This window comes from Physeter macrocephalus, chromosome 5 (assembly GCF_002837175.3).
Source record: "Physeter macrocephalus isolate SW-GA chromosome 5, ASM283717v5, whole genome shotgun sequence".
NCBI classification, from domain to species: Eukaryota; Metazoa; Chordata; class Mammalia; order Artiodactyla; family Physeteridae; genus Physeter; species Physeter macrocephalus.
The window spans coordinates 92,149,044-92,168,915 of record NC_041218.1 but is presented as its reverse complement, the minus strand read 5'-3'; the positions used below and the strand labels follow the sequence as shown (position 1 = coordinate 92,168,915).

The window sequence follows — 19,872 nt, the reverse complement described above, 5'->3', positions numbered from 1 at the left end:
GCCACTGTATTAGGCAGGGTTCTCCAGAGGAACAAAACCAATAGGATATACACATAGGAAGAGATTTATTATAAGGAATTGGCATATGCAATTTTGGAGGCTGAGAAGTCCCACAGTCTGCAATCTGCAAGCTAGCGACCCAGCCGGTGGGGTGATTCCGTACCAAGTCTGAAGGCCCGAGGGCCAGGGGAGATGATGGTGTAGATTCCAGTCCAGGTCTGAAGGCCTGAGAGTCAAGGGCACTGAGGCAAGAGAAGATAGCTGTCTCAGCTCAAGCAAGAAGGCAGGAAGGAAAAGAGGAAAATTCCTCCTTCGCCTGCCTTTTCTCCTATTCAGGCCCTCAATGGATTATATGATGCCCACCCACATTGGAGAGGACAGTCTATTTTATTGAGTCCACCAACTCAAATGCTCATCTCATCTGGAAACATCCTCAGAGACACACCCAGAAATAATGTTTAATCTGAGCATCCCATGGCCAGTCAAGTTGGCCATCAGGCCACAGTTAAGAAAATGAACGAACAAGCCACATCAGAGTGAAAATATTTGCAGAACATACATCTGGTAAAGGGCTTATGTCCAGAATACATAAAGAACTCTCAGAAAGAAAACAAACAATCCAATTAAAAATTGGGCAAAAGATTTGAACATTTTAAAGGGGATATATATACAGTATAGCAAATAAACACGTTAAAATGTACAGTATCATCAGCCATCAGGAAACTGCAAATTAAAACCACAATGAAATACAATACACCTGTTAGAATGGGGGGAAAACTGAGAATACCGAGTGTTGGTGAGGATGCAGAGCAACAGGGACTCTTATAAGCTGCTGTTAGGGAAGCAAAATGGTACAGCCACTTTGGAAAACTGATTGGCAGTTTTTTACAAGGATAAATATATACTTACCATGAGACCCAAGCAAGTCTGCTTCTAGGTATTTATCCAAGATAAATAAAAGCTGATGTTCAACCAAAAACCTGTTCATGAATGTTTATAGCAGTTTTATTCATAATGATCAAAAACTGGAAACAATCCAGATGAACCTCAACTGACAAATGGATAAACAAACTTGCGGAATACTAGTCTGCAATAAAAAGGAATGAACCCCTGACCCATATAGCAACATGGCTAGATTTCAAATGTGTATGCAGTTACATAAATTTTATATATATATATAATATATATATTTTTTGGTTTTTTGATATTGAACTGCATGAGCTGCTTGTATATTGTGGAGATTAATCTGTTTAGCTACATATTTATATTACAAGTACTAGTATGTATAGAAAATGAAGCATTTATTGTAGTATTGTTTAAAATACCAAAATACCAGAAACATCATAAATGTCCATCACTAGTTAATATATATTGTTTGTAGTACCAAAATATTAGAAACATCATAATGATCATCAATAATTACATTAATATATGTAACATATAATCTATATAACATTATACAGCCATTAAAAGAATGCCACATGCTTATATGGAAGAATCTCTAATACATATATGCATAACACAGATGATGAATATACATGTATGTATTTCTATAGAAAATGTCTGGAAGTATATACTAGAAGTTGTTAATAGTAGCTATCTGTTGGGAAGAAAATTGATTCCTGGAGAATAGGTTGATAGGAACCTTGTATACTATTTTCTTCCTTTTAAAATTTTATTTATGTTTACTTTTTAACTTCATTTTGAAAAATTTTCAGGCTTAGAAAAAAGTTGCAAGAAAACAAAAAATTATTGTATCTTTTCAAATTTTACATCTTATATAACCACTGTACTGGAAATTAACCTTAATGTAATACTATGAACTATTTGCAGACCTTCTTTGGATTTCACCAATTGTCCCACTAGCGTCCTTTTTATGTTCCAGGATCAAGTTTTCATGTTGCCTTGATCTATTCCAGTCTAGGATAGCTCTTCAGTTTTTCTTTGTCTTCCTTGACCTTGATGAATGCTATCCAGTTATCATGTAGAACACACTCAGTTGGAGTTTGTCTAATGTTTCCTCCTGATGAAATTCAGGTAATGCATTTGGCAAGAATATCACAGAAGCAGTTCTGTGTTCTTCTCAGTGCATCGTATCAGGAGGCACATAATGTCAATATGTCTCATTACTGGTGAGCTTGACTTTGGTCACATGGTTAAGTGAGTTTTCTGCCCTACAAAGTTGTTCTTTTCCCCTATTTTGTGGGGATATACTTTGAGAATATGCAGGTTTTTTCTCTGTATATTTACCCCAGTAATTTATAGCATCTGTTGGTGATTCTTGTCTGCAACAGTTAATACTGTAGTGTTTGCAAATTAGTAACTTCTGTTTTTATCATTCCTTCTACACTTATGAATTGGAATTCTGCTGTGAGAGTTTTCCTTCCCCCACTTCAGTTGCTTATTTACTTATTTATGTCAGTATGGACTCATGGATATTTATTTTATTCTGTGCATTATAATCTCTTACTATTGTCATTTATTTCGTTGCCAATATTATCCCAGATTTGATTACTGGGGGTCCCTTGGATTTGGCCAGTGTGTCCTTTGACCTGTCCCTATCATATCTGGAACATTTCCTCACTTTCTGGCATCGCAAGATGGTCTAGGCTCATCTTGTACTTGATCTGTCCAGACCTGGAATCAGCCATTTCTCCAAGGGTTTTTTTTTTTTTTTTTTAATGAGAGAATAGTCACTAAAGGTGCTCGTTGGGGCTAGAGTGTCATTGCTTCTAGTCCCTTGCAGCAGACAGAGTGGAGAATATAGATACACATATACACACATCTATGTCTATTTCCGTATCTATCTATCTGCAAATGTTTATATTTGTGAGGTCTATATGTGTATATCGAGTTCATATTGATCGCAAGTTCCTATTGATATGTCTAATTCCATTCCGACAGCACAGTTTATTCTAGTCTTCCCTCTATTCACAGTTATAATCTTTCTACTACAGTGAGAAACTTGGCTTTCATTATTCATGCTATTTATTTGACTTATTTACTCAATCCTAGAATACTCAAAATAGCTTCAGAATTGCTAATCCATACTTTGGGGAAAAACAAAATTACTACCTAGATTATGTAATGTTTGTGTACCGTTCTTTTTTACTTGAGCCTTACAAATATAGTCAAAATACTCTTTTCCAGAGTTATTTAAGTTAGTTCCTTTTTTCCCCACCCCCTTCAGTTTTTCCTTTTTAACTTTTCATTTTCAAAAAATGTCAAACTTAGAAAAAAGTTTCAAAAAATATCAAAGAATTCTTATATCTTTCTGAAATAACTACAGTATGGGAAATAATGTTATTCATTTGTAAAAGAGTTAGGTTCACTTGTTGCTATTACTCATATTTTATTTGGGGTTCCCCACACCATATTTTGATGATACTTTCATTTTGATTATATTTAGCAATTTTTTTGGCATGTGGAACATTATTTGATTCTGAAAGAACTTTACAGAAAGGTATACTCAGAGATATATAACCCCCCTTACATTGTGTTTCAGCTCCTGCATTTTATTTACTTCGCATCTACCCTCTCTAGGTAACTGATCCTGATTTCAGGTTTATTCTCCCTGTATTTATTTTTGCCTACGTGAGGAAATGCACTTATATTTTCTCTTTTCTCCTTCTTTCTGACATCAAAGGTAGCATATTAGTACAGGCACTCTTCTGCACTTTCCTTTTTCCACTTAGCAATATATCCGGGAACTCTCTCCATATCAGTTCACTGAGATCTCCCTCATTTATTTATCCAGCTGCATAGGACTCCACTGTGTGGATGTATCTTGTGCATTCCACTGATCTCCCATATTTGGGCATTTAGGCTGTCTTCAGTGTTTTGTAATTAACAGTAATGCTGAGATGAATAAATTTGTGCAGATGTGTTTTTCTGTTCTTGGGACTATCTTCAGGATAAATTCCTAGAAGTAGGATTTCTGGGTCAAATGCAAGTGTATATGTAGTTTTGTTCGATCTTGCCAAATCTCCTTCCATTCAGGTTGTACCAATTTGCTGCCACCAATGTATAAGAACGTGTTTCCCAACAGATTTTGTTTCATGCTTTTTAAATTTTCATCAGTTGGGTAAGTGAGAAACGGGATGCCATTTGTGAAATATACCATAGCATTTTAAGTTACATGTCCCTAATAATGAGAGTTTGGACATCTTTTAATATGTTTAAAGGAATATACACATATGTTTTGTGAATTGTTTGTTCACGTCGTTTGCTCAAGTTTTTGGTTTTTTGCCCCTCAATGTCTAAGAGGATTTTTTTTAAAAACATCAGAACTGTTAACCCTTTCTCTAGGATATATGTTACAAATTCTTCCTTTCTTTTCTTTTTCTTTTTTTCTACAGCTTTCTTTTTTTTTTTTTTTTTTTTTTTTCTTGGCCACGCTGTGCAGCTTGTAGATCTTAGTTCCCTGACCAGGGATCGAGCCTGTGCCCCCTGCAGTGTTACAAATTCTTCCTTTCTTTTCTTTTTCTTTTTTTCTACAGCTTTCTTTTTTTTTTTTTTTTTTTTTTTCTTGGCCACGCTGTGCAGCTTGTAGGATCTTAGTTCTCCGACCAGGGATTGAACCCGCGCCCTCAGCAGTGAAAGCGGGGAGTCCTAACAACTGGTCTGCCAGGGAAGTCCCAAATTCTTCCTTTTGAATTTTCTACTGCAGGCATATAATACTTTAAAAATTTGTAAAGTACACAGGAACATATTTTGTAGTGACTGAAAAGAAAAGAAGAAGAAAATGTGGCAAGTTGCAGGTTGGGAGTGATTTTACTGCAGTTCTTAGTGGTTTTACCTCTCTTGGCCCTCACGATTTCAACTTCCTTTGTCCTAGGATCCCCTCAGTGAAGCAACAGAAGTGTGCCACCTGGGAGGCTGGGTGAATGGCCAGGTCTGAGCAACTGATGGTGAGTCCAGACCGCTGCTCCTGTCTCTCTCGGTACACGTGCCTGTGCGGTGTCACCAGTTCCAGGAAATAAACGGGGAGTTACACGCATGACTTATTTTTCTTTCTCGTGATCTCCGAGTGCTCCAGCAAAAATTTCAGGACTGCTGCTCTCAGAGGCCTGTCAGAGCCTCTCTTCTAAATATACATGCAGAGACACTAAAAATAAACAGTGCTAAAGGTGAGTTTCATGGTTCCTGAAATGTCTGTACAGGGAGGGAATAAACTTAGCTCTCAAGGAGCCAGGAAGGAACACGTGGCCACCCGCGTCTAACCGGGCTTTCACCAGGGAGGAGGGAAACTGGCTGAGGGTTGCTGAATAGCTGGAATATTTTAATTTTTGCTTAAGTTGTGCTGAGGTCAGGACAGCAGGGAAACAGTTCTTCCATCGTCTGATATTTTTGTAGCAAGGTCCTTAAGTACAGACACTCCACAGGAAAGGAACTGAGGCGTGGTGAGCCCACTGCAGCGGACCAGGGCTGAGAGAATGCAATGCTGAATCTCAACCATCAGAGAATGAACAGGGCGTTTGGACAGTGCAGAGAGCGTAGAATCACGAGTTCAGCCAGGAGAGATGTGTACCTGGCATGGTGTCTCTCCACCAGCACGCCGTTAATATGTGTGTGAATAAATGAATAAGAAGGTATCCTATACCTCCTTGCATAATTTTTAAGGATCCAAAGGCTGGTGTTAAGGGCTGTAAGGGTTCAGGTGAGAAAGGCAAGGCAGAGGATGAAGGGCAGTAAGACCCCAAAACAGATACTCGGAGGTAGGCCAGTGGGTGAGTCTTAGGAAAGCCTCTGCCAATACCCAACTGCACAAAATACAACAGGTGACAACAGCAGCAGATAATCCAAGGCCCACTTGGCACACAGTGCCCCATACCTGCAAACAAGATCAGGTCCTGCCAACACCTATGCCAACTGCCCAGTGGGGAAGAAAGCCACTTACTGCAGGTGATAGCAGACATTTGAAAACCCAAGTTATATAATAACTTAGGCAGAGGCAATGTCATCTTCCAACACATAGAATGTGGCCAGGGTACTTACATGGTCTCAGTGTTACTGTAAGAAATATTTTCCATGACCACTCCTGGCCTCCCCACTCTTCAAACAAATACACCCTGTATAGACAACCGCAGGCATTCTTTGAACAGGCTGTATTCACCTACTCTTCCATGCCTTTCTCTATGCTGTTCACCTTGCCCATAATACCATACGTTCATTTATTCAGGAACAAATTTATTGATTTGTTCACCAATTGTGATTGATTTTTTAATTGAAGTATAGTTGATTTACAGTGATTCAGGTGTACAGCAAAGTGATTCAGTTATGTATATATGTTGAATGTAGTTTCCTGTGCTGGACAGTAAGTCTTCATTATTTATCTATTTTATGTATGGTAGCTGTGTATCCGTTAACCCCAGACTCCTAATTTATCCCTCTCCCCGCCCTCTTTTCCCCTTTGGTAACCGCGACTTTGTTTTCTTTATTTTATTTTTTTTTTTACTTTTAATCTTTATTGGAGTATAATTGTTTTACAGTGTTGTGTTAGTTTCTGTTGTACAACAGAGTAAATCAGCTATAAGTATACCTATATCCCCATACCCCCTCCCTCTTGAGCTCTCTTTGAGTCTATTTCTGTTCTGTAAATAAGTTCATTTGTATCATTTTTTTAGATGCCACATATAAGTGATATCATATGATCTTTGTCTTTCTCTGTCTGATTTTCTCTGTCTCATTTTTTTTTAGTTTGCCAGTGTATTGATTGCCAGTTATGTCCTGGGCCCTGTGCTAGGCACTGGGGATATTGTGGTGAACACAGCAGATGTGGTGCCTGCCCTCTTGGGAGAGAGAGCCCATAAACAAATAGAAATAAATATTTACTTACACACTGTGATAAGTGCTGAGAAGAAATGAATCTGCTGGCAGAGAAAACACGAGATGGCCCTGAGTATAGAGAGGGTGATTAGGAGAGGCCTCCAGGGTACCCATCCTGTGAAGCGCTTCTTCTTAACCCCACACACCCGCCCCACTCAGTCACATTTCTCTGCTCCAAAGTCATGTGCTTCTACTTTGGACTTGACACCTCTCTTCTGTAGCTGGTTGTTTCTATGTCCAAGACTCTGTTTCTACATTAGTCCTCTCAGTGCGAGGAAGAGAAGGAGGAGGACATGTGGGGTTTGGGAATCCAAAGAAATAAATAAATTACAGCCTTCCACATGAACTCTGGGATACTTGGCGACTCATCTAATTTCGGGATTTTAGTCCAGGTTCCTTAGAAGCAGAGCTGGAGGTATAAAGGCTTGTGTACAGGTAGTTTCTTGGGGAAGAAACCCCAAGGAGTAGAAGTGATGGATGGAAAGTGAAACGGGAAAGAGGGAGGAGACAACACAAGGATACGCTGTTGACTTGGTCACCGCTGTAGGCGCTGGGCCCGTGGGCCCTGGGAGGAGCCCTAGGAAACAGGTCTCCGGTGACTGAGACGAGCGCTTATCTGTTGGCCTACCCGCCACGGACTGGTGAGCCCACAGGAGGACCGATGCCTCTCCGTTCCTGTTTCACAATATACGAGCTCCCGGTAGATGCCGCCGGTTCCCCATCTGGGGTGTCAGAGACAGCTAGGGCAGGAAGCAGGAGTGCAGGCCCAAGGCCAAATGCTGCCCCATTTGTACCTGAGTGAAGCCCAGCAGTCCCTGTGCAGAGCTGCTTGATGAGGCAGTGACCGGAGGAAGAGGGCAGATGAGGTTTAAAATTGAGACATCTGATGCCCTCACCTAGAAAACAGTCAGGGCAATAATAGTGCCTGCTTCTTAGGCACATGAGAGTTAAATGAGATGCTCCACGTGGAAGTGCCCTGTAACCTGCAGACATCATGCAAGTACTGGCCACCACTGCCGTTACAGCGAACTCTGATTTATACCTGCAGGAGAGCGCCTGACGCACAATTAAACAAAAACCAAATGTGAGTCAGGTGAATAAGGACAGGGAATAAGGGGGTGTGAATAGAGGGGTCCCACGATCTCTACCCAAGGTTCCTACCTATATGAGATGAACACATATATTTCACTCAGTCCTGGTCCGTTCCACTTTCAGTTAGATTCGAGTGAAGTAAATGGTGGCAGGAGAGAGATTTTGAAAGTAGCTTATTTGAAAAATGCATTGAGGTCATGCCCTTGGGAGAAGAGAGCTGGACAAGGTTTATTTGCCTATGAAATAGGTTTATTTGCCTACGAAATGCAACCCCATGAATGGGCTTAATTTCCTTTGGTTTTGTCTAGGGTCTGACAAAGAACTCAAACAGAATTTGGTTGAGAAATCATTTGGAACTGGAAGATAGGGTTCGCTCTATCTTAAAAGCTTATAAACCATGGAGAAAGCAAAACGAGGCAAACGACATTCAGACATAAGCAATGAAGCGGGCCTAGCATGTTGCCATGGTCATTGCTCACACATGAGAATGGATTAAGTGGACTGAAGTCAGGCAGTAGCAACCTGGGAAGGTTTCATTTCATTGCAACTTTACTTCATTGCAATTAGCGCTTGCAGACCCTGCAATAGGCAGAGGCTGGGCTGTGCTGGGCAATGGGGCTGCAGGGGTGGTGATGGCAACAGACAAGAAAACGAACAGTGAGAGCACGTGTCAGAAATGCGATCAGGAGAGGCGCGCAGACGTGTTAAGGGGTGTAGAGAATGCGTATGAACAAAGGACACCTAACTCAGCTCGCAGGGGAAGGGAGGAAGGACAAGACAGTTTTCCAGAAAGAAGAGAGATTCCCATAAGGCTGGATGGAGAAGCAGTTGGATGGTGCAAAGGGAAGAGGGCGTGTTAGGCAGAGAGGATAGCCCGGGCGAAGCCCTGGGGGTGAGAGGGAGCCTGGTGCGCTGGAGAGATTGCGAAAGGGTCAGTGTTCTCAGGGAACTTGCGTGGATGTGGTGGGAGGTGAGGCTGCAGTTGCAGGACCTAGTGGGGGAAGGAGCATAAGCAGCCTTCTATGTCAGACGAATGCATTTGAACTTGCCTAAGGTGAAAGGCCAGCCACAGGAGGATTTTAAGCGGTAGGATGATGTGATCCCATCAAGTGCTCTTCAGGACACCTCTGGCCATGGAGAGAGTGGGAGACAGAGTGGGGTTGGCTACACATGGCAGCAGGGAGCTGGCTTTGGAAGTGATTGTGGTGGTCGGTCTGGGGAGAGATGGTAATGACCTGTGGCAGTAGAGTTAGGGACAGTGACCCGCGGTGATGGATTTCCAGAGGGGAACCAGCATGGTGGTCACCATTTGTTTGGAAACGGAAGACGGGGGGAGGAGAGGGTCGGAATGAATGCCCGATTCCTGCCTTGCGTGGCAAGGTGGATGTTTGTGCCATTTGGTGAAGAGAAGAAAGAGGTTCATGGAGAGACGAGAAGGGTGTCTGACCGAACAGAGTGGGGCTGAAATGTGGTCCACGCTCGCTCCTTAGGTGTCGCTGGCCTGAGCTGCACCTGCCTGCGGGGAGGGGCGCCATGCTGGATATTTCCACGAGCCTCTCCAGATCCACTTAGACTCAGTTTTTTGCTCATTTATTCATTCATTATTTGTTCATTCATCAAACAACTATCAAATGCCGCCTGAGACTGGATCACTGTATCCGTTCTCAGGTGGAGCTTCCCCTGTCCTTGAGGGAAGAGGTGGGGAGGCATGCAAGGGCCCACAGCAAGCTGGGCTAATACAAAGCCAGAGCAAGGAAAGGGCAGATGGGGCAGAGGCGAGGTGGGGCCTGCAGCCCACGCGTCCCCCGGGCTGCAGCCAGGCCGGATCCAGACAGTTAAGCCGCCCCTTGGCAGGCTCATATTCTCTCTTCACGTTCACGTTCACTTTGTTCTCCTACGCTGACGGCGCCGCATGCGCAGAGTGGGCCGTGCTGGAGAGCTCCCTGATACTTGACCCAGCTGCACCTCCAAAAGCCTTAGATCTTGCAAAGTGAAGCAGCAGGTCAAAGGAGCTAAGGAACCTGTGGGCTTGTTCCCCGGTCCTCTCTGTACTCGGTAACTCAGCATCAAGACTGAGAAAGAGGGACCCATTGGTTCATATTCTTCCTCTGGCCCTTTGCAGGCTTTGGATGTGGGGTGCTGTGCTAATTTAGGGCTGCTGAGCTACAAGGCAGTGTTAAAGAGGCTCGAGCATCTCAAATGTACTGCTTGACTGGAGTCCTTATTCCAGGAAGTTATACATCTCTGAAGCAGCATACCTGAAATTAAGCTTAAAAAAGATCATTGTAGTTTGATGTTTTGGTGAAATCCCAAGCATCAGGGCTCTCTTACTGGAGCGATCAACTGACAAGGGATCAGATCTTAATCTGCATTCCCAGGCATTCTCTAATGTCCCGAGAGGCAGGAGTGAGCAAATGCCTTCCTCAGCCTTAGGGAGCGTTAGCCCTCTGATCTGCTTATGTTTTTGTACACTTAGCTATTGGTGCTTGGCTGAAGTGGTGGGATTCCCCCTAACGTCTTCCTCCCCCCTCCGCACTCCACCATGGTTGAATGAGAGAGAGTTTAGAATTTGGATTAAGATCTGCTTTCCAAAACCACCTACTTTTTTCTTTTTACTCTCTTCTTCCATTTTTCTTTTCCTTCCCTGTTCCTTCCTCCCCTTTTGTTCGTTAATGTATCAACTGTTTGTTCATTGCTTTGTATCTGGAGTCCGAACTTAAGCTAGCTAGCGCCCCTCTTACCATTAGGATTTAAGTCTGGGAATGCCTGGCTGATTTGTGGGATGGGCCCACCGTGGCTCTACGTACCCGAAGGACAGGAACCTCCTAGGAAAGACTCGCTCTTTCCTAGGAAAGAGTGAGAAAGTGGAGGACACCTACTGGGTTCAGTTGCAGTGGACCAGGATTGGGGGTGGGGCTTGGGGTGGTCCTGGTGGGATTTTAGAAACGGCATAGTGCCTGTCACTCGGATGTCTTGCGACCTAGCACACAGGGACTTGTGCACGAGCCCTAAGGTGAGGGAGTAAAAAGGCAGGTATAAACTAAACTAGCTCCTCGCTCAAACATTCCGAGGTTACAAAAAGCAGCAACAGCCCAGGGCCAGGCAGCTGTCAGCATCCTTACCCTGGGCAGGTGCAGCCTTGGCATGGATAGGGGCGGACACCAGCTTGGAGGGGAAGCCTCAAAAGGCCGCTTCTGGCGTCATCAGCAGTGGAGATGTCAGCGCACTGAGTGTAAGCAGGTGAGGGGGAAAGTGACAGGTGCCACGTGTAGCAGCAGGACCCCCATGCTCAGTATCTGTACCGTAATCCCTGAAGAATCCCATCCTTTGGGGGATCAGCTTGATGGGGGAGTAGGAGCAGCCACAGAGCGCGTTGGGGTAAACCCAGAGAGCCCTGTTCGGTGTCTCTTATGAATTAAGATCCTGTTTCACTCCAAGCAGCAGAGTTTGGGAGACACGACTGCTACACATTCCTTAAATCCAATTTAGTTCCAAACAGGATTTGCAGGAGCTTTACGTGAAAGCCTGGGCTGTAAAAGGACCAATTGTTTAAAAAGAAGGTGAGAGAAGCATAGTCAAGAAATAAAGCCTGGAAGGAAGGGACGAAGAGAGGTGTTGCACTAGAAAACCTAGTCAAGCAAATATTCGTGCTTGACGTGAAATCCCTATCTTTTAGGGGCTAATTTCTGAGAATGAAACCTCTATGCCTAATCAAGACCTGAACAAAGGTGAAATTCGGTTTTCAGGCAGAGGTGCCTGTTTTCCCCAAATGTGTTACTGTACCCAAACAGGATGGTTCTACAGGTCTTCATGGTTAGAGAGCTACCTGGAGTCATTGAACTTAGTTGGAATAGATTGTAGGAAAATTCTGCTCATCGCTTCTCCACCAGTGCCACGAACAACCATAAAATGCAGCAGACAGAGTGCCAGGCTGGGGGTCACACAAATGGCTAGGGGAGCTGGAAACACCCCATATTCGTGACCCGTGCTTGGACCTCCCGGTCTCCTTTCATCCTCGCAATGCTGCAGGGACACGGCAAGGCAGGTACAATGATCTCCACTGCCCAGGTGAGGAGACCATGAGGCAGAGAGGGCCGTGACCTGCCCAAGGCCACACCGAGGTGCCGGGCTGGCATTTGAACGCTGGTCTCCAATCTACATCCTAGCTGCCTAGACCCCTGCCTGGCTCTCGGTCTGGAATGGTAACACACCCTGATTGTTTTTTTTAGAAGTATTCCAGAAGATTCTGATGCTCATCCAGGTTTGGGAGCCTTTCTCCCTTAAACTGTCTCAGCCTGAAGGCTCAATGGGTAAATGGGTTAAATGGGGTTGGTAGATAGAGGAACCTATTGCGAAACATGATTAGAGGGTAAGAAGAAGTGGTTCCTGAACAAGGAGTGCATAGCACAATGGCAGTCGGGGCAGGTAGCAAAGAAATAGCAGCTCTCTTTACTTAATCCCTTAGATGTTTTTATTATTCATGTTTAAGTAGAATCGTTCCTACAGACAATACCAAGGGAGAGACTGGCACTAGATGGAACCACGTGGGTCCATCCCACTGACAACCGCGTTTGGAATTCGAATGTCCAGAGTGGGCAGAGCAGAGCAGGGCCCGCACTGGTCTGGAAGAGACACGCGCGTGTGCACACACACACTCACACACACGTACACTCTGTCTTCCTCTCTGTGGAAAGGCCTGGGAAATTGCCAACTGACCTGCGGTCCCCTTTGGCCCATTAGAAATTCAGAACTGCTGTAACTAGACATCTCCAAGAATTTCCAAGGCCTTCAGAGTGTTACCGAAAGAGCTGAACGCGTTCCCAAGGTGACAGAACGGAGGGCTGGCGGGGGGAACGGGAAACCATAGAGCGTTGCAGGCGAGACAGTAGAAAGATCTGAGGGCAGAAACTAGCTTACATGTTTGTGACAAAATAGAGACCTGCCCGGGAAAAGAGAAAAATGACATTAAGCGCCTAACGTGTGTCTAATTCTGTGCTTTCCTGTACACCTCCTCACATGTCATTCTCAAGTAGCTCTGGAGCCAGGGGTTTTGGTTCTGTTTCACAGGTAAGGAAACTAAGGCTTAGACAGGAGAGGTAGTTTATTCACAGTGACCCAGACAGTAAAACAGAACCAGGAATTGAAATCCACGCCTTCAAGGACACGAGGTCCGCGCCCACCTTAGTGCATACAGATGCACGTGCACCTATGTGTATTTTAGCAGAGGCAACATCTGGTAAGTTCTAGGCTCTGTCCTAAGTGCTTGACAAATATTAACTCCTTTAATACTCACAACGACCCTAGGACATAAGTGTCATCATTAGTCCTAGGTCCCAAGTGAAGAAATTGAAGCAAAATCAATTTCACGCAGCTTGCTGAGGCCCCATATCTAGTGGCAGAGCTGGCGGCCCATCTAAGAGCCTGCTCTTCTCATCCCTCCAGGGTGCCTCTACGTGAAGGGAAGGGCATTCACTGAGTGCTTACTCTACGCCAGGCCCCACTGGGACTGTTTCGAGTGCTTTAAATTTATTACCTGGTTTGGTTCACGTGGTCAGAAAGTGTAGATACTAAAGGCCTCTGAAGACCACGTAGCGTGGTGGCTAAATTCGAAGTATGGGCTCTGGAGTTGGACCCTGACATTTACTCGTTAAATGACCTTGGGTAGATGCTTTAATCTTTCAGTCGTTCTTTCATCATCTGTAAGGTGAGAGCCATCGTGGTTTCGACTTGAGATTTGGGGTAAAGATTGAGTTATTTTGCACAAAGTGCTTAGCATAGTGTCTGGCCAGTAGAAAGTGCACGAATTTTTTTTTTTTTTTTTTTTTTTTTTTTGCGGTACGCGGGCCTCTCACTGTTGTGGCCTCTCCCGTTGCTCTGGACGCGCAGGCTCAGCGGCCATGGCTCACGGGCCCAGCCGCTCCGCGGCACGTGGGATCTTCCCGGACCGGAGCCCGAACCCGTGTCCCTTGCATCGGCAGGCGGACTCTCAGCCACTGCGCCACCAGGGAAGCCCGAATTTTTTTTTTTAAGGCAAGCAGAGGAGCTGGCCCGTAATGCGCTGGGCTGGGAGGGGTCCTGGTGAAATTCTGCGGCTGGTGCCCAAGCATCCTGGTCAGCGTTTACACAGCACTGTAGCTGTGATTGCCATCTTCCCCAAGGTCCCTACCACCTGTCCTTTGGCAGGTCAGGCCTCACAAGGGCGCTGGCCAGCCATTGCTATTTTAAGCTAGAGAGATGGATTGCGTCCAACCTAAGAAATAAGCTAAAAGCAGAAACAAGGAGTAACTGGGAGGCTGCAGGATGCCGGAGGAAGCTTGCCCCACCCCAGGACCAGAGAGCCTGTCCTGGATAAGTGCTCAGACTCTGCCATCCTTGAAACAAAGCCTCGGCTGCCTGGCAGTTAATCAACATTCCAGGGCTCTTTGACATGGCAGGAAATAATAAATGACTCTGCGATACCAACATGATCGCTTAGCCTCAAGGCCAGGACTGTGCTTAAGGGGCCCTCACGACAACCTGGAGGAAGGAGGCCCAGGGGAGCAAGGCTGGCGGCAGCGGGCTGATATAACCAGCCCCCAGCCTGGCACTCACTCCTCCACCCTTTTTCCAGCCTGTGCCTCCTCCCCACTTTGGAAACCCTGAGGCCCTGGGGATTTGCCTAGTGGGGTCCGAATGTGTGGGCAGAGCTGGTCCACAGGAGCTGGGTCCTGGGCCACCAAAGGAATGGTTGCTTATCTCTCAATCTGTGCTGAGATGAGAAAGCACACAGAGCCAGAGAAGGAGGCTGAAGGAAATGGTACCATGGTCCCATTTTCTGATTTCCTCTTTGCCTCCTGCCTTCCATACATGTCCCGAGCTTTTGCACACATGATCTCCTTTGCTGATAGGGACTCTTCTCCCCATTTTACTGATGAAGGAACTATGGCTCAGAGACGTTGAGTAATTGCCCGGGATGGCACAGCAAGGAAACAGGTCTGGAAAAGAGAGCAGAGAGGTGGGGAGGGCGAGAGCAGGTAGGAGCTTTTCCATTTTATCTTTATCACAGAGCAAAGGAGAGCCGTTGTAAGGTTCTAAGCATGGTCAGGGCAAAGTCAGGCATGCATTTTGAAGAGAGGAGGCTCTGGCTCCTGAGTAGAGAATGAGTTGAATGAAGGGAGCTGAGTTTTGACTCTAGTGCCGTCGTCCAGGCGAGAAGTGATGACGGACTCACGTGGTGGTGATGGAATGAAGTGTACGGAATACAGAGGGATTTGAAAGGCCAGGGCCTGCTTGCATCTAAGGTGACCCTGGCAAATAAATGCCTCTCCTTCTATCAAGTTCTCCAGAGAAGCAACATTCAAAAGCCACACAGTCAAGACAAAGGAAGAAATCTCACATCCCGTGCTTGCTAAAGAACAAATCTTGACTCTCCCCAGGAGTTATCTGAAAGGGGTTGGTGCTCTATTTGCAAACTTTTCAGAAACGTAGTCCAGACAGTGAGCAACCGAAGACTATTGCGTGGCTAGAAACACTTGGAAAAGAATTAGGCTGAGGGTTCTGAGAGTCTCAGTACCTTCCAGATCCTTCCCTGTCCAGCATCGTTAAGGGCCTCGGCCACAGAAGCTGCATGTCTCATGAGGGACGGCACCAACTCCTCACCCAATTCTGTGGGTCTGTGCTTTTAATCCCTTCTATTCCCAGCATTTTACCATCACCTGTGGCAAAGTAAATGGAACTGTCAGTAATTGATTTACGGGGAAAAAATAAGAAAGTTAAATGGAGAGTTTGGCTGAGGGTCTAGTGAGTGACCCTGAAAACGACCAAGTGCCTGGCGTTGACGTGTGTAAACAGAGACCTTCTTGGAAAGCACAGAGAGAGATGCATGGCAGCTGAATGAAGCAAGCCCTCCTTATAGAGAGATTTCCCATCGAGGAGCTAGAAGAATCATAGATGGAGAAGTGGGTGTGACCCCCAGGCATTTTGTGGCTAAAGACTGAGAGTTAAAAAAGAGCGACTTGCCAAATTTTTCACAGAGCTAAGTCAGACTCGAGCACAGGGACTGGGGCCTCTGGTTGCTCTCTTTGGTTGAATGAATGAGTGAATGAACAAATGAATGAAATGAGGCCACTAGACCTCCACTGGAGGCTTGGTTCAGCCACATGCATTCCTGTTCACTCATCTGGAATGCTGCTCCCTCAGGTCTTCACGTGGCTGAATTCCTGAATTGGCCTGTTCCTGAACCAACTCTGGACTGCATCACTTGACTTCATTTTCCCTGAAACATTTATCATTATTTGAATTTTTCTTTTATAATTTGCTTGTTTACTCATGTATCATTGGTCATATGTCCCTGAGAGCAAGGACTTTGTTCAGAACAATGTCCCAGGGCCTATGGGTGGAATGAATGCCAGAAGCTGATAAATCAGTGAACTGAAGCTTTGTAAACACCATGATATAAAAGTTACCAGCTGGAAGATGGGAAATTCAAGCATATAGTTCACTTGGTATTTATTGTGTGAACCAACTAGTTAGACCAATTTATTTTTTGGTCAATTAATTATCCTAGAATATCTCAGGGACTGAAGCAAATGTGAGGCACAAAATATTAACGTCAATGAAGTAACATGTGCACGTAAGTCCACTAACAAAATAAGCTGTATTAGAACACTCAGTAATATCATTGCAAAAAATAGCTCTAATATAAATGTTTAACCAAAAGTGTGAAATGAAGCAATTAGTCATTTGTTACTTAACTTTTAGTAAGATAAATTTCTGCTTCTGCTGGGTTTTTTCTGAGTTTCCAAACAACCACTGGCTGAAGTTTCCAGCAGCCCCCAAAATTTAAATAGAGCATTTTTGGAGTACACAATCATTGCAAGATGTCAGTGTGATAGTTGAGATTCAGACCCAGCCTCCTAGAAAAGAAAACCACGGCGGGAGAATTCCAATTAGTCACATCTAGGGAATTTGATTTATTCCAAACTACCACTGCATGGGAATGAGATTAGGCCTCAGAATGTCCAGGTCCTTTGCCCTTCTCCATTCACGGGCTGGTGTTCTCACCCCAGACATGAGGATGCTCCACAGATTTCAAGCTGCAGACCATCAGGGCCAGGGTGAACTTGGCCTCTTCTAACATGTCCTCAGGAGAGGCCCAAGTGCATGTGGTACATATTAAATGCCGTTTGGTCAAGATACTGAGGGGACAGTCAGATGCTTTGTGTTGGTCAGGTTGTGATTCAGCCAAGAAAGACCCATTTGCCAGGGGGGAGCCTGGCAAAACTGAAGAGCTCGGTGACCCCTCCCCCCCATAATCTTTGCAACTGCGTACAGGCCTCTGAGCTATTGTGCCTGAAGCACACCTGGTTAAGAGTGTCTGAATGGAATTTCAGTCCGCTAACCTGTGTTTTCTAAGTTTCTCGTTAGCAGTTTGCTCTTACCTAGAGGCTAGTCGGGATAAAAACTGAAAATCAAAAAGACACAGGCTGGTGGTTCTCCTAATGTTTCCCTGCTCTTCCCTCCTTCTGTTGCTCTTTGGGCTGAAAGAAAGAAGGTAGGAGCGGGGGAGGCAAGTTTGCATCTTGCTGACTGGTGCTGGGCAGAAAGAAAAGAGTTTCTTGCCTATGGCACAAGGTCTAGAAAACCCTAGGGTCTTTGAATGAGAGAGAGACATGCTTGGTCTTCATGCCACTTTGGTGACCTGATCCATCTCTGTGTGCCTATTCCAAGTTGATCCACTTACTAGATGTGGCCCCAAAGTGGCAGTGGTGATCAGAGCTATGTGAGCTTCCACCTACCCTAGCTTTCCTACTTACCTGTGAGACAACCCTCCACCTTCTCTTTGCTTGGGGCCCCTGCCTTTACAGATGAGTCTTATATAGTATTAGGGATAATTTTTCTGAATGTTTAGGTTTAGATCTTTCAGAATATTATTTTCCCAATGCCATCTCTGCTATCTTAGAAGATTTATGAGTATGAACTTATTCTTATTTCATTCATTCACACAAACCACTTTTCTACTTTGTAATCATCCCTCTCAACAAGAGCTCTGAGTGTGGGGAGTTCACCAAGTTGTCATGAATAGATAGGATAAGCCAACTATGGATTTCACCTCATAGGACCCCTCCCTACATCTGATGACTATGGGATTGATACTGGAATCAAAGTTAATTCATTAAATTCGTTGTTACTACTTTAATATTGAGCATACAGTAAAGTCAAAAACTGCCCAAAACCCCTTTAAAGTAGCTGATAGGGATCTGGCTTCTGTAACGGTGAATTGAATTTGCTGGGCAAAACTTCCTGCAGATAAAAATGATAAAATCTGAGCAAAGTATTTAAAAAAAACACTATTTGAAGGCACTGGAAAGTGGCCAAAGCAAATGGAAACCAGAGGAGGTTTAGTCTTGAAAGATCACAAGTGCAATGGATAAAAATATAAGGTTTGTTAGGGTTGGGGTTTTTCTTGTATTTTTGTCTGAAGGCACTACCGAATTTCCTCAGTTCCAGTGGCAGAAAACAACAGTCTTATTGGCTTGAACGACACAGAAAGAATTTCAGTGTTGACAGAACAGCTGGAAATTTAGGGTGGAGGGGAGAGAAATCCTGAAAGTGATAAGCCGCAGAAATGGTGAGACCAAAATCTGAGTGTAAACTCTGTCCACCTCCTTAGTAACTGCTAAACCACACAAGCACAGGGAAAACCTCAAGGACTCCAGTTAAAAAATAAATAAATAAAGACAGAATTGCACTGGGTCAATTTGTGAATTTGCTGCTTTTTTCATTTAGCACTTTATCCTACACATTTCTAATATCAGAGAATAGAGCTCAAGTCAGACAGACTAGCAAAGAAACTGAAAAATCTAGTATAAACCCTATCCAAATCCTTGACTAACCACTAAGCTGCACTGACTGAGGGAAGATATCTTGGAAGAAAGATAAAAATCAATGACTTAAAGCTGAAAGAACTGAACAGAGATATCAGCTGCTTCACAGTGTAAGGGGAGATAGTTTGAGTCTAGGCAAATAAACAACAAGTACAAAATTTGTCCTCAGAAGGACATAGCAGATTACAGAGTTGCTAAATCATATCATCCAATTATCCAGTTTTCAGCCAAAATTGTCAGACCGGCCGGCAAGTAAACAGGAATATTTGACCTATACATAGGAAAAAAAGGTAATAAATAGAAACTGACCCTGAGTGGACCCAGATATTGGATTCAGCAGACAAAAATTCAAAGCGGCTGTTATAAATATGTTCTAAGAATCAAAAGGAAGCATGCTTTCAGTGAGTGAACAGATAGGGAATCCTAACATATAAATAGAAACTATATGAAGGTAAATAAAGGGAAAAGTTAAAAATACAATAACTGAAGTGAAAAATTCACTAGATAGGTTCAATCACAGATTGTAACTGATAGAAGAAAGGATAAATGAACTTTAGGACAGATCAAGAAAAAATATCTATTAAGTAATAGAGTAAAAAAATGAAGAAAAACAGAATTTCACAGAACTTTGGATCAATGTCAGATGGTCCAATGTAAGTGAAATTGGGTCTTAGAAGGAGGTAAGAGCAAGGAAGGGAAGGAAAATATATATATAAAGCAATAATGAATAAGACTCTCTAAATTTGATGAAAAACATTAACCTGTAGACCTAAGAATGTCAGAAAAACCCAACCAGGGTAAATACAAAGAAGACCACACCTAAGTCAAAGATAAAGTGTTGAAATCATCCAGAAAAAAAAATTATATACATAGGATCAATGAGATAATTAGCAGATGACATCTTATCAGAAACAGTGGAAGCCAGAAGTCACTAGAAAAAAGATTCCAAGTGAAAAACATACCAACATAGAATTTTATATCCAAAGACGTTAGTTGCATACTTCAAAAATGAAGATAAATGAAGACAAATATTTCAACTAAATTAAAATAAAAATATAATTTATCAATTTGTGAGATGCAGCAAAAT

At 43.9% G+C, this 19,872-nt stretch overlaps 1 long non-coding RNA gene across 1 annotated transcript in view; it reads left to right on the top strand.

The window, feature by feature from the left end:
• Positions 1-5,004, top strand: part of LOC129392143 (uncharacterized) — a 140,438-nt gene extending 135,434 nt beyond the window's left edge. Inside the window, exon 4 of the long non-coding RNA XR_008617454.1 lies at positions 4,838-5,004. This is a non-coding gene — a long non-coding RNA (uncharacterized lncRNA). The remainder of the gene's footprint in view (positions 1-4,837) is intronic.
• Positions 5,005-19,872: the final 14,868 nt, after the last annotated feature.